This window comes from Ixodes scapularis, unplaced genomic scaffold (assembly GCF_016920785.2).
Source record: "Ixodes scapularis isolate PalLabHiFi unplaced genomic scaffold, ASM1692078v2 ptg001568l_1__unscaffolded, whole genome shotgun sequence".
NCBI lineage: Eukaryota > Metazoa > Arthropoda > Arachnida > Ixodida > Ixodidae > Ixodes > Ixodes scapularis.
The window spans coordinates 1,771,364-1,784,100 of NW_024610167.1; the positions used below are offsets into that span (position 1 = coordinate 1,771,364).

At 41.0% G+C, this 12,737-nt stretch overlaps 1 long non-coding RNA gene across 1 annotated transcript; it reads left to right on the forward strand.

Annotated features, from left to right (window-relative positions):
- Positions 1-301: 301 nt before the first annotated feature.
- On the forward strand, positions 302-6,388 carry LOC120844792. The gene is made up of 3 exons (XR_005716482.2): positions 302-355; positions 3,760-3,819; positions 6,279-6,388. It is a non-coding gene; the product is annotated as an uncharacterized LOC120844792 (long non-coding RNA).
- The last annotated feature ends 6,349 nt before the right edge of the window (positions 6,389-12,737 follow it).

Genomic DNA, 12,737 nt, shown 5'->3' on the forward strand with positions numbered 1-12,737 from the left:
CTGTGGTCAAGAGAGAGTAGTTTCTGCTGTCAAGAACGGGATGGAGTAAAAGGAAAAGTGTCTCGACGAACAATGAATGCTCCGGGTTACCCATTCGGCCAAATTTCTGCAACATGAACCGGGCTTAACAGAAAGACGTAGGATAAGCACTTCAAAATCTTTAGGATTTGCCAATGGATGAAATAAATCAAATGCACAGAAAAGCAGGGGAAGGAGAATGGCAAGAAAATTTTGGGGCTTGTGTTTTTACTTTTTTTTTTAATTGTTTGTGCAGGAAGCATTACTCAAACAGCACTTCAGTCCTGGGGCTACAATTCATTGCTAGTCAAAGCCTGTTTCCAGAGATGCGCATCAGGTGAGCAGCTTTTTTTTTAAAAACATTAAGTGCTTTTCAACATTACCCCCCAATCCTAAAATGTTGTCCATCCATCCGTGCATTTGCCGCTAAATTTAGCGGGGACATTGCTGCTACGTGACCTCTACACAAGTTCAGTTTCCCCTCTAAATTTAGCAGAAAAATTTATGTCACGAGACCTACAGACAATTTGAAGCTCTTCTATAAATTTAGCGGAAAAATAGACGTCATGTGACCTATGCAACCATTCAATTTCCCCCTCTAGATTTAGCGGAAATATTCATGCTATCCGACCTATGCACTAATTCAGTTCCCCTGCTAGATTTAGAGGGACAATTGATTTCATGTGCCCTGACGTCATGTGACCTACAGACAAATTCAGGTTCCCCGCTAAATTTAGCGGGTAAATTGATGTCACATGACCTACACACCGATTCAATTTACCCACTAAATTTGGCAGAAAAATTTGTCATGTAATCTGACGTCATGTGACCTACAAGGTAAGGTTCCTGCTAAATGTAGCGGAAAAATGGATGTCACGTGACCTCTGTACCAATTCAGCTACCCCACTAAATTTGGCAGAAAAATTGATGTCGCTTGATCTGACGTCATGTGGCCTATACACACATTCAGTTCAAAATAAAAAAAAAACAACCTCTTAAATACTGCATTTCATGTGTTATAGCTAGGGGCGTGCAAATACTCGAATATACGAATTAAATCGAATAGAAAGTTCCCGAATAATTCGATTCGCGAATCGAATTCCTAGTATTTGGTCACTCGAATATTCAATATATTTGGCCAAAGACGCGCGGTCGGCGCGGAGCTGACAAAAAAGTCGTTCTTTCTCCCGATGTAAGCGCTGTGATATTAGACAGACCATGCGAGAAACACCTCTTGGTCCTACCATTCCACAAAAATCTAACGCGCAGGTTAGAAAAAAGGAAATTAACGAAAGCCACAAACTTCATAGCACGCCGATTTACTCACGATCGTGACACAATCTTCCCTTGAATCACAACCGAAACATCCCGTTACGCTGCGCCATGCCTAATTGTTTTTCACGAGCGCCGATGTAGAACACACTTGCCGCATTCACGGAAATCGGCGAAAGCACGAGCACACAAAGAAAACTACGTTAACCACGCTGACGAAACCAGCCGAGTTATCGTCGTCGTTCTTTTGGAGCTGTAAGCCGCAAATTCTGATTCTGAACAAAACTCAACGGAAAAATAGTGTGCCTAGATTTTAGAGGGTTTCCAACTGTTCGATAGCCGCGTTTGAATTACGAACTGCGAGAAGGTGACGAAAAGACGGAAGCATTGATCGGGATCGGGCAGGCAGGGCAGGTTTCGTCGCTCTTTTGTTTGCTCGCCTTCTTTCCACGCGACAACACAACACATGCACACTTACGACCAACCTGCGCTGGAGCAGTCTTCGTAGTTTCAGTTTCGCTTGCTCCCTCTTTTAAATCAAGGCTCTCTAAAACAGGATAGATAGACGGAAAAATTGATGCATAGCGGCAGTTGGACGGTGACTTGCGCCACCTAACCAAGTTTTGTTTCCTTGCTTCAGATTATATATTGTTTAAGCCTGTTTACTCAGATTTAACACCTATCTGTTTATTTATGCAAAATAGAATCCCCGGTGTCCTTTTCCTTCTTTAAAATGGAGACCAAATATCGCAAAATGTCCCTTTTCTGAGATACACAAATATTTTTTTAAAAAGGTCGCGGTGTTAGGTTGTGCTTTTAACGAGAAGGCACGCGTGGCTGTAACTTTTTTTTTCGTGACGTTTAGGGTAGATAGATTATGTTTGCGCCATAAAATTGGATCTTTAGTGGCCAACGTCCAACAGCAACTGCTTTATTTTTTTACCAGAAGTTTTTTTTTTACATTTTTGCTTTTGTTCCGTACAAGATGCATATTCTACACCAGGCACATACTCTGCACATATAATAGTCTCATTTGCAGCACACTTTGAAAAATTCCTACAAATAAAATCACTATTCGATATTCGATTCGATATTCGGCTTTTTTTTTCTTGATTCGATTCGGTATTCAATTCGAAAACTATTATTTGGTATTCGCACACCCCTAGTTATAGCACTTTGAAGGTAAAAGTCACTTCCAATTTTAAATAATGTTTTTACTTTAAAGGAACAACCTTTCTCTAATTGTTTTGATTGAACACTAGTGTCATAAACTGCTCCTAGCAGCCTTGAACAGTAAAGTTTGCACATCTGGGCCCGTTTGCTCGAAATCGCTAACCACGGCTAGAGTTAGCCAGAGCACCTAGGAGAGGGATTTTTAAATCACGTGATGGGCTCGGTAGGGATGCGGGGAAACATGGCGGTGCCCCAATGACGGAGCGCCGCTCGCTTTGGAACTAATATGTCGTTGTAGCTGCAATATCGGGCGCTTTAGTCAGCAACAAATGGTGTAGTATGCTTCCGCTTTGCCTTACCTCACTTAAATCACAAAGCGCGAGCAATGACCTCGCCGCATTGTTTAGATAGTCTTTTGATTCTGGCCATTCCTAAGCCTAAATGAACGCGGTAGCTGTCGGCATGGCAACGTCTTTGGAAAGTGGATTGCCTTGACTCAATCGGCCGGGTATTGATAGCGCACAAAAGCTGACAGCGTCCCATAAACCTTTCTCTAAATTTCCCAAGCACCGAGGTGCACGCTACGAGTGTAGTTACACACGTTGCACGTGCTGGCGTCTGCAGTAGTAATTGTTCAAAAGCAAAAAGTCTAAAACAAATTTTGCCTTGCACGTGCGTTCGTCAAAGCCTTATTATGATTATATACTTCGAATCTTTTATAAGAGGGAGGCCAGCGCGTGCAGACCGTAGAATTACACTTCCAGCGTTCTCCTCGATGCTTGGGTAATTTAGAAAAAGGTCTATTGGGACGCTGTCTGTTTTTGTGTGCTATCAATACCCGGCCGATTGAGTCAAGGCAATCCGCTTTCCAAAGACGTTGCCATGCTGACAATTATCGCGTTCATCAGGCTTAGGAATTGCCAGAATCGAAAGATTATCTAACAATTGCGGCAAGGTCATTGCGCATGCTTTGCAATATAAGTGAGGTAAGGCAAAGTGAAAGCCTACTGCAGCATTTGTTGCTGACTATGCGCCCGATATTGCAGCTACAACGACATATTAGTTCCAAAGCGAGCGGCGCTCAGTCACCGGGGCTCCGCCATGTTTCCCCGCATCCCTACTGAGCCCGTCACTTGATTTCAAAATCCCTCTCCTAGGTGCTGCAGCTAACTTTAGCCGCGGTTAGCGCTTCGAGCAAACGGGCCCATAAGGATTGCTAATTTTTAACAATATCTCTTGTCTCTTCCAATTGCGCAAAATATGCACAGGAAGGTGAACAATACTTTTTTTTTACAGAGCCAGCTCTTCAGTTCTGGGAGCAATGAGTCAATGCCTGATTCCACAGATGCCTATCAGGTGAGCACCTCTTAACGAAACAACTTTGCTCTCATTGTTTTAATTTAACACTAGTGTGGGAAATCTTGTTTTACTACGGTTCTTGAGGTGAAAACGGGTATAGTATTTCAGGTTCATGAAGTACTTCATAGGCACCATGTTTAAAGAAACACTAAAAAAGTTCTTGAATTCAAAACAAAAACCGGCACTTTCCCCCTTGCTCGAGCGTTAGAAAGAGTTAGTCCCAGGTGAGAGGCTTTGCCGGTGTTGGGTGCCTGCATTTCTTCTCTGTTTTAAACTCCCAAACCTAATTAGAGCCACGGGCTTCAATGGCGATGATCCCCTTGTCATCGGGACACCATTGCTCGGTTATAGGGTGCACGAATAACGACAGAAAGCGTTGAATACTCTCTGGGGACCTATGTACTTGTACGGAATCCGGCAAGGCGAGTGCGGCTGTTTCCACGTGACCCCGATTTCCGGCAGCAGTGGGTTGCGTCCGTTAACCGAAAATACTCTTCCCTAATGCCATCCTTTTGACTGTGCTCAGAACATTTTGTGAATGAAGTGCGCACCGAACTTAACGCTGTACAATCGATGAAATGGGGTACGCTCGCAAGGTGCGTGCAAGTTTTCTCCTTATAATTACTGTTTCAGCTTGCAACTTTTTGTAACTGAATTTATTCTAATATTGATATTTTGAAGTGTTTACAATGACTCAGTTTTATCAACCACAACACTTAGTGTAAGGCTCATTTCCGCTGCCGGGTGTGACTGGAAATTGTCGAAAAGTTAGTTCTATCAGTTTTCCAGAATTGCTATCTCCTGCTCAATACCAGAGAGCCGTGAACCTATGTAGACCATCACAAAGCGACTGGATTCTTCTTGTTTTTAAAATTAGTACATAATGTAGCCGGAAAGAAACCTTCAATTTCTGTTGCTGAAAGTTTAAACATGCTTATGCATCTATTTCGAATCGTTGAATCATTGATCGACTCGCTCCGGCAATAGGCGCATCTCGACTTTGCTGTTTTCAGTTCTCGACAAAAGACACACTTGTCGGCACGGGATCCTCAAATAAAATGTTTATAAACACCTATGCAGGAGCATGTTTTTACATTTATAAGCATCGATGCATGAGCATGTTTCAACTTTCAGCAACATAAATTGAAGGTTTCTTTCCAGCTACAATAGGTACTAATTTTGAAAATAAAAATAATCTAGTCGCGCTGTGACGGTCAACAGAGGTTCACGGCTCTCTGGTATCGCGCAGGAGATCGCGATTCAGGCAAAAGCAATAGGACCAGCTTTTCGACAATTTCCAGCCACACCCAACAGCGGTAATCAGCCTTCAACTATGTGCTCTAGATAATAAAATAAAATCATTGTAAACACTTCAAAATATCAATATTAAGATAAACTCAGTTACAACATTTTACAAGCTGAAACAGCAATTATCAGCAGAACACTTGCACGCACCTTGCGAGCATACTCCATGTTCATTGACGGTACAGCATTAGGTGCGGTGCACGCTTCATTCACAAAATGTTCCGAGCACAGTCGAGAGGATGGCGTTGGGGAAAGGTCTTTTCGGGGTCATGTGGAAAGAGATGGGGCTTAAAGACATTGCAGCCGCACTCGTTTTGTCGGATTTCATGCAAGCTACATAGGTCCTCGGCAGTATTCGACACTTTCTGTCGTTCTTCGTGCAGCCTATAACCGAGAAATGATGTCCCGATGACCGGGGGACTGTCGCTATCAAAGCCCGTGGCTCTAATTAAGTTTGGGAATTTAAAACAGAGAAGAAAGCGCAAACAAAGTGCGAGCAATGCCTACACCCAACACCAGCGAAGCCTCTCATCTGGAATTTTCACTCTTTCAAACGCTGCAGCAAGGGGGAAAACGCCAGTAGCCCTTTCCTCTCGCCATCTTTTAGTAAAACAGTCTATATACAGCTCTACTCTGCTTTAGCCTCGTTGAGTGCACTTCGTACCGAGCACCGGTGCACTGCGGAAAAGCAACACCTTCTCCACAGTACTCGGAAAGAAGTGCTCTCAACGGTGCCGCGAGAACAAAAAGTGTGAATTGCACGAAAGCGCCGTTCGAGTTAAGCGGCTTGTGAATACATTGAGAACGTAGCAGGACAACCCAAGTTTTTGAAATCCAAGTTTGAATTATTGCGAGCCTACTGTGTAAACTAAGGGAGATCCGGCTGAATTTAATGTGCTTAATATCACTGAATAGTTGTGCAATTTTAATTCGCTTCTTTTATTTCTCAAACACTTGTATTAGGTATTGAAGTCAATGCAAATTTTATTTTGGTTCAATTTATGAAAGGTTTGTTTTATATGTCATAAAGAAAGGTGGATAGCTGGGATAGTTGATAAGCACATTGCTTGCAGACTTTAACCATGTATGTCATATACAATTTGTTGTGACTGTCTATTGATTTCGAATCCCCTACTATTCTTTATTTCAAGCTGCCCTTACATGCACTATGAAGATACTGAAGATGTCTTCAATTGAAGGACAACTATAAGCACAAGCAAGGAGGGGTATCTACATGGCCAGCGCAAGGACAACTATAATGTAAAATTTCTCCGAACTTAAAGCAAGGCATGCCCTCTTCCAATAAAGGTATCGTGGTGAAACTTCTTAATTGCTTTGTTTGTTCAGCTGTTGCCTATAGGAACAGCTGATCTCACACAACATAATGCTGGCAAGGAGTAGTACAGGTTGTGTGCTCTTTTTCTTTCGCAAAACATCAACTCTTGCGTGTTTTGTCTAAGGATGAAAAATTATACAAGTGCATATATTGAATGACGGAGCTATGAACTCTCCATACCAATCTGTACCCCAAAGCTTCGTGTGACTTCGGCTTACTTGGACACGGAAGCTGTTCACACTAAGTAATGAAGCACTATACCTTTCTGTCTTTTTGAAGGCCATAGCTACGAGCCGTCTGCACCAATCCTGCACCTTTGATACATTAGGTGAAACCCCTGGCAGGGCTAGAGCTCTGCGAGGGGAGTCTGCAGATGTATCGGAGGTGCAGGTGGTACGAATGGCTCGTAGCTTTGGCCTTATATAAGGCGGAAAGGTATAATGCTTCGTTACTTAGTGCGAACAGCTTTTATATTTCCTACGGATAGCTGTCCGTAATGTGGGCTACAGATATTCCGTCATTTTACGAAATATATGCCATGTTTTTACGGACGTTTCAGTTTCTAGATTACGGAAACCATGTCGGCAATATTGAACCGGCAACTTTTACCGTAAAATGAAAAATGGATAATTGTTCGTAAAGTGAGCTATGGACGTTCCGTCATTTTACGAAATTATATGTCTTGTTTTCACAGGATATTCTGGATTACGGAAAATATGTCGGCAATATTGAACCGGCAACTTTTGCCGTAAAATGGCGCAAAATTTTTTTACAGTGTATGGTTCCCATGGCGTCTATACTTGTGAACACCAAATAACTTTGGGAAGAATATTTAGCGAGAATAAAACTGAAAAGATCTTCAAAGCCTGGTGAGAAAAATGTCATTCAATGGGAACCACTGATAGATAGTTTGTTGCCAGTAAAGTTGCTCCTAGCTTTAAAAATAAGCTTTCACTGCGGTTTTTTTCAACCGCCAAATGTACGTCCAGCCTTTGCTGTAGGTTGTATAAGGTTGGTTAGAATTTTTTTTTTTTATTTGTTTGCGTCTCATATAACAGTAAACTGCATTTGGAGCCTTTCAGAGCCTCTAGAAATAATGTTCCACCTCCAGAATGATTTTTTTGTTTTGTTTTGTTGGGGATGTCAGTGACGCATGTCGGCATATGTGTCCAAAAAAGTAGCTATGTTCCGAATGTTTCTTTTAAAAACTTTAGCAATTATCTTTCTGTTGCTTAGGTTGGCAGTGTTTCATGCTGACAGTACAAACAATATTGGTGATGCACACATTGCATCGATTAAATTTAAGTTATTTAGAATTTGTGACAGTACGATATTGAGGCAAATGCATTTCCGAGGGTGCTGTCAATAATGAAGCAGGAAAAAAGCAAAAATTATTTCACACTATAAATTTTGCGCAGGGGCTACATCAGTATAAAATACAAACACTACAATAAAACATGTATTTCCAATAGTTTGAATTGGTATAAGTAACCTACAAAGATACCGACTAAAAGAAAACAGAGTAGAAATTTAACAAATCGTGGTAATCAGAAACGTAAGAATTAAAGACAAAATTACTTGTAAAGTAATTTTGTTGTCTGATAACAAGTTAAATCAAAATAATAAAAACAACATTATTCCGAAATGAATATAAAAATCACCAAAGTGCAAATAGATCAAGGACGGCCTAAGGTGTGCCAATAACGCAGAGAGGGGCTGTTCAAACGTTTCATAGTAGAAAAAAGCCAGATACAAGGAGCTAAAATGACAAGAACAACACCTCCAATGAGATCTCTGAGACGGTGTTGTTCTTGTCCGTTTTAGCTCCTTGTCTCTGCGTTTTTTTTACTATGCTTCGTCATTAGCTAGCCTGCCTTTTTGCTCTAATCTCTTGCATACATTCCCACGTCCGTCTTATTCCTACTTATGTAGATGTAGGTCATTATTCACCAATTAGCTAAAATAATATAAAAGTCTCATCATCTTTATTTTAAATTGAGCCAAAGACCTTAGTTAGAAAAAAATGTTTTTTTGTGGAATATAGAAATGATTTCGAAGCTGTGGCCCAATACGTATCCGGAATCTGTAAAATTTGCGTCATGTGCAACATACATAATATTCCCGCATCAGAAGAGCACGTCCGAATGGCTACTGGTGATTGCGACACAGTGAAGGCACCAGTAGGGTCCTATATAGTCTAATCCTTGTGTAAGCTTGTTTCTTTTTTGTTACCCACTTGCCTACATCTGCCCGCCCGTGGCACCTGGGTGTCGCGACTGGCCAGGCTGCAAGGAGGGGCCGTTTTTTTCTAGGTTATGTGATGATATGCCTGCTTTGATGACCTCAACTGCCCAACGATGCATGATAATCGTCTTTCTTTCAGTTGTGTTGCAAGTCTTTATCTGGGCGGTTTCGTACTTGGATGAATTAATTCATGTTTAGATCAGTAAGATATATATTATAATATGTTTTGAAAATTTTGACAAAAAAATTTCCCAGCATCTTAACCATCGGGGTGGCATGCAGATAATGTGTGCTGCTCTGAGATTCCGTAGCAATAGGAATGTGAAATTTATTTTAATGCAAGTGTACAATCATAATAAAGTTTTTTTTAAATTTTATTTGTTCATGTCGATGGGCTAAGTGCAGATTAAATGTTGTGGTATTGTGTCTTGCCTTTAGTGGGCAATACTATATTGATCATGGTGTAAAAAAGGTGCCCCTTCGAATCGAGCCCGGTGCAAACCTTTCACTCAACTGCGGATATTTGCACCTACTATATTTGTGTGGAAAGAGTTGTTGTGTAGAGCATTTTCAAAAATATTTGGACGAAACCAAGGTCTGCCAGAGGGTCATCAAGTAAAATACAGGGCATACTCATTTGCCCACCCTATTGAAAATTCCATCAAGGTACGTAATTTGGGACACTGACTGCCAGTCAGCAGCCTTGGTGAAACGTGATGGACCATCAGACGTCATCTGATGGTCCATCAGATGACGTCTGACTGCCACTGCCAAGGGAATTTCATCATCAAGGGCAGCATTTATATAAGAGTAAAGCTATACGCACTCATAAATATTGCCAAATGCCTCAATAAAACAAAATGTTCGAGAAAAAAAAAGAAAAAAAAAAGCAGGACCACCGCGGATCGAACCCGCGACCACTTGCGTACAAATCGGACACGGTAACCGCTATGCTACGCCGCTTCTTAGGAACTAGATTTCACCATCCGTTTTATTTTTTATATCTTTATTACATGGAAGTTATATAACAAAAGACACATTCGTTCGGCAAGACTGCGTACATTTACACAAATAAATAATATATACAAGGCACATTCATCTCGCAATCAAACTTGGCATCTTTTACATTTGGCAATTTGGTTTGATATTGGTACACGCTACAACCAACAGATAATAGAAAGACACACAAAACTCAAACTATATCAACCCGTAAAGATCTAGAGGATTGACATAAATAATTATTAAGCTTAATAAAGCCCCAAACAAACAAATTTTCAAAAATCTGGCAATCCTATGCATGCATCTAGAAGTGGAAACCAGTCAGGTTGAACGTTTTGCGCTGCATATGCACTGCGTAGTTGAGCCACTTGCTCCACAAAAATAGATTTTGTTGTACGAGGCGGTTCAGCATTTCGATCAATCATTCTACGTTTCCATAGACTGTGGAGGCCTAATAGTACAAACAAGTCATATGGAACTACTTCATCCTTGGAAAATGGAAGGAAGCGGATATTTTGGTCCGTAATGTCGAGGTCCTTTTTTAAAGTTCGTTGTAGCACGTCCCAGAAGAAAAAGGCGTCATTGCAATAAATAAAACAGTGTTCTATAGTTTCTTGCTTATTACATAACCTGCAGTTTACAGACCATGGAACATATATTCCCCTGCTTTGGAGCCAAGTCTTTACCGGCAGCGTTGAAGTATGTAATTTGAAGAAAAATTACTTGGTTGATGGCGGTACAGACATCTTTGTCACCCTATTAAGGACATCATTTTGAGGATCAATAAAGAAACGGCTTCGATAAAGTGGGACAGGGAATATGCTATCGATTATCGCTCTTGATAGCTGCTTGTGTGTGACATTGAATAAGTACTCTAACGAGAAACGTGCCTTAAGAAAACCCAACGTGTCTACAACCTCCTTTAAGAAGCCCCAAGGTTTCCTGTCAAATGTATCGTCACTAGAAACAATTAAATAATTAAGACTGTTAGCCAGCCGTAGCTGGAGAAAGGTTCTCAGGAAAGGATGCTCAGCATTTTTAAAGAAAAAGAAACGTGACACTAACTGCCGGACAAATAAAAGGCAGAGATTCAAGCCGCCTGCTTCAAGAGGAAGGAAAAGGTTGTCTCTCTTGAGAGGTTCCCATGATGAACGCCAAATAAAGGTGGGGAATATACGATGAAATTTTTGAAGGTTCGTACGGGCACAATGCATCACCTGCAACACGTACATGAGCCTGGACACAAGAAACACGTTGCACACACTAGCTCTAGTAAACATGGACATGTTGCGTTCTTTCCAAGCGTCAGCTTTTCTTTTCAATATGGTTGCCATCGATGTCCAATACGATCTACTGCTTCTGATATGTGATAATGGAACTCCTAGATACTGAAGCGAGCCTCGGTCCCAGGCTATACCGGCAAAAGATGAAGGCATGGTAGCCCACGATCCATACCAATACCCGTTACACTTCGCAGGGTTCATGGACGCACCGGTAATATTGCAAAACTTTTCGGTTACGGTCATGGCTTCTTTTACACTTTTTTTATCGGTACAAAAAAACAGCCACATCGTCAGCATAGGCGAGAACCTTCACTTCAGCCTTCTTAATCAAAATTCCCCGGATGTTCTGGCTTTCAAGTATGCTCAGGCAAAAGGGCTCTAGGTACAGGGCAAAAAGAAGAGGAGATAGGGGACAGCCCTGTCTAACAGACGATTTAATTGGTATTTTATCAGATAGCATGTTGTTAACTATTAATCTCGTTGAGCTGTTTTCATAACAGAGGTTAACGCCTTCACAAACTGCGGTGCCCACATTAATGTGACGGATGATTGTAAGCAAAAATGTGTGACTCACGCGATCAAAAGCCTTGGCCAAATCGATTTGAACTAGCGCAACCTGACCATTACTATCTGATGCATTTTCAAGGACCGAGCGGGCAACGTGGATATTTGTTTGAATGGATCTACCGCGTATACTGCAGGTTTGATGCTCACCTACAAGGTCTTCGATTACCATCTGAAGTCTTTCATTAATTATTTTAGCGAAGATCTTATAATCTACGTTGCACAGTGAAATCGGCCTGTAATTCTCTACTTTTTTAGCAGTTCGTTGTTTTTTGTTTTAGGTATTAGAACGGTGTGACAGTCATAAAAGGAAGGTGGGAGCATCTTACAATTGTAAGAGTCGTGGAAAATTTTAGGTAACACTGGGCTTAATTGTTCTTTAAATTTTTTATAAAATTCACCACTGAGACCATCGGGTCCAGGTGTTTTACCGGTCTTAAGTGAGTCGATTGCGGCTTTAACTTCGTCTAATGTTATTGGGCCTTCTACTATATTTTTGGAGTCGTCGTTAAGAAAAGGCATATTTGATAACTACTTTTGAACATCAGTGTGACTGCCTGTAGAAATAACCTTACCAAAGATATTCAAGTAGTGATTATAAAATGCTTTAACAATCAGAGTCTGTTCCTTAAGGGTCACGCCGTTATGGTCAATTTCTAAAATTTCTTTAGACAACGCATATCTTCTTTCGTCATCCAGAGATCGCTTCATGGGTTGTTCACCAAGCAAAAACTTCTTTGTGCGCGAACGAACAAGGGCTCCACGATATTTTTCGGTCTCGAATGAATGAAGCTGGGCTCTGGTGACATTAATATCATCACTGTACAAACCAGGATTTATGCATTCTATTTCATGAAACATTAAAAGAGTTTTATAAAGTTCGCGACGTTTTTGTTTGTTTTCATAAGATACTGTTGTCGAACGCTCAATTGCCGAATTTTTATCCTCTTGTTTGAAACTATCCCATATGGCGAAAATATGCATATTTTGATTATCAAGGCATTTTTGCAGAATCTTTAAAACTTCCTTGGAAAACTTTTCATCTTTTAGGATACTCACATTAAATTTCCATAGTTCCCATTTAGGTCGAAATACACGGGGAGCCTTGGCTCCAAAACGAACAGAAACCATACAGTGGTCGGAAAAGAAAATTGGTTTGACGTTATACCTCGCCATTGAAGTGA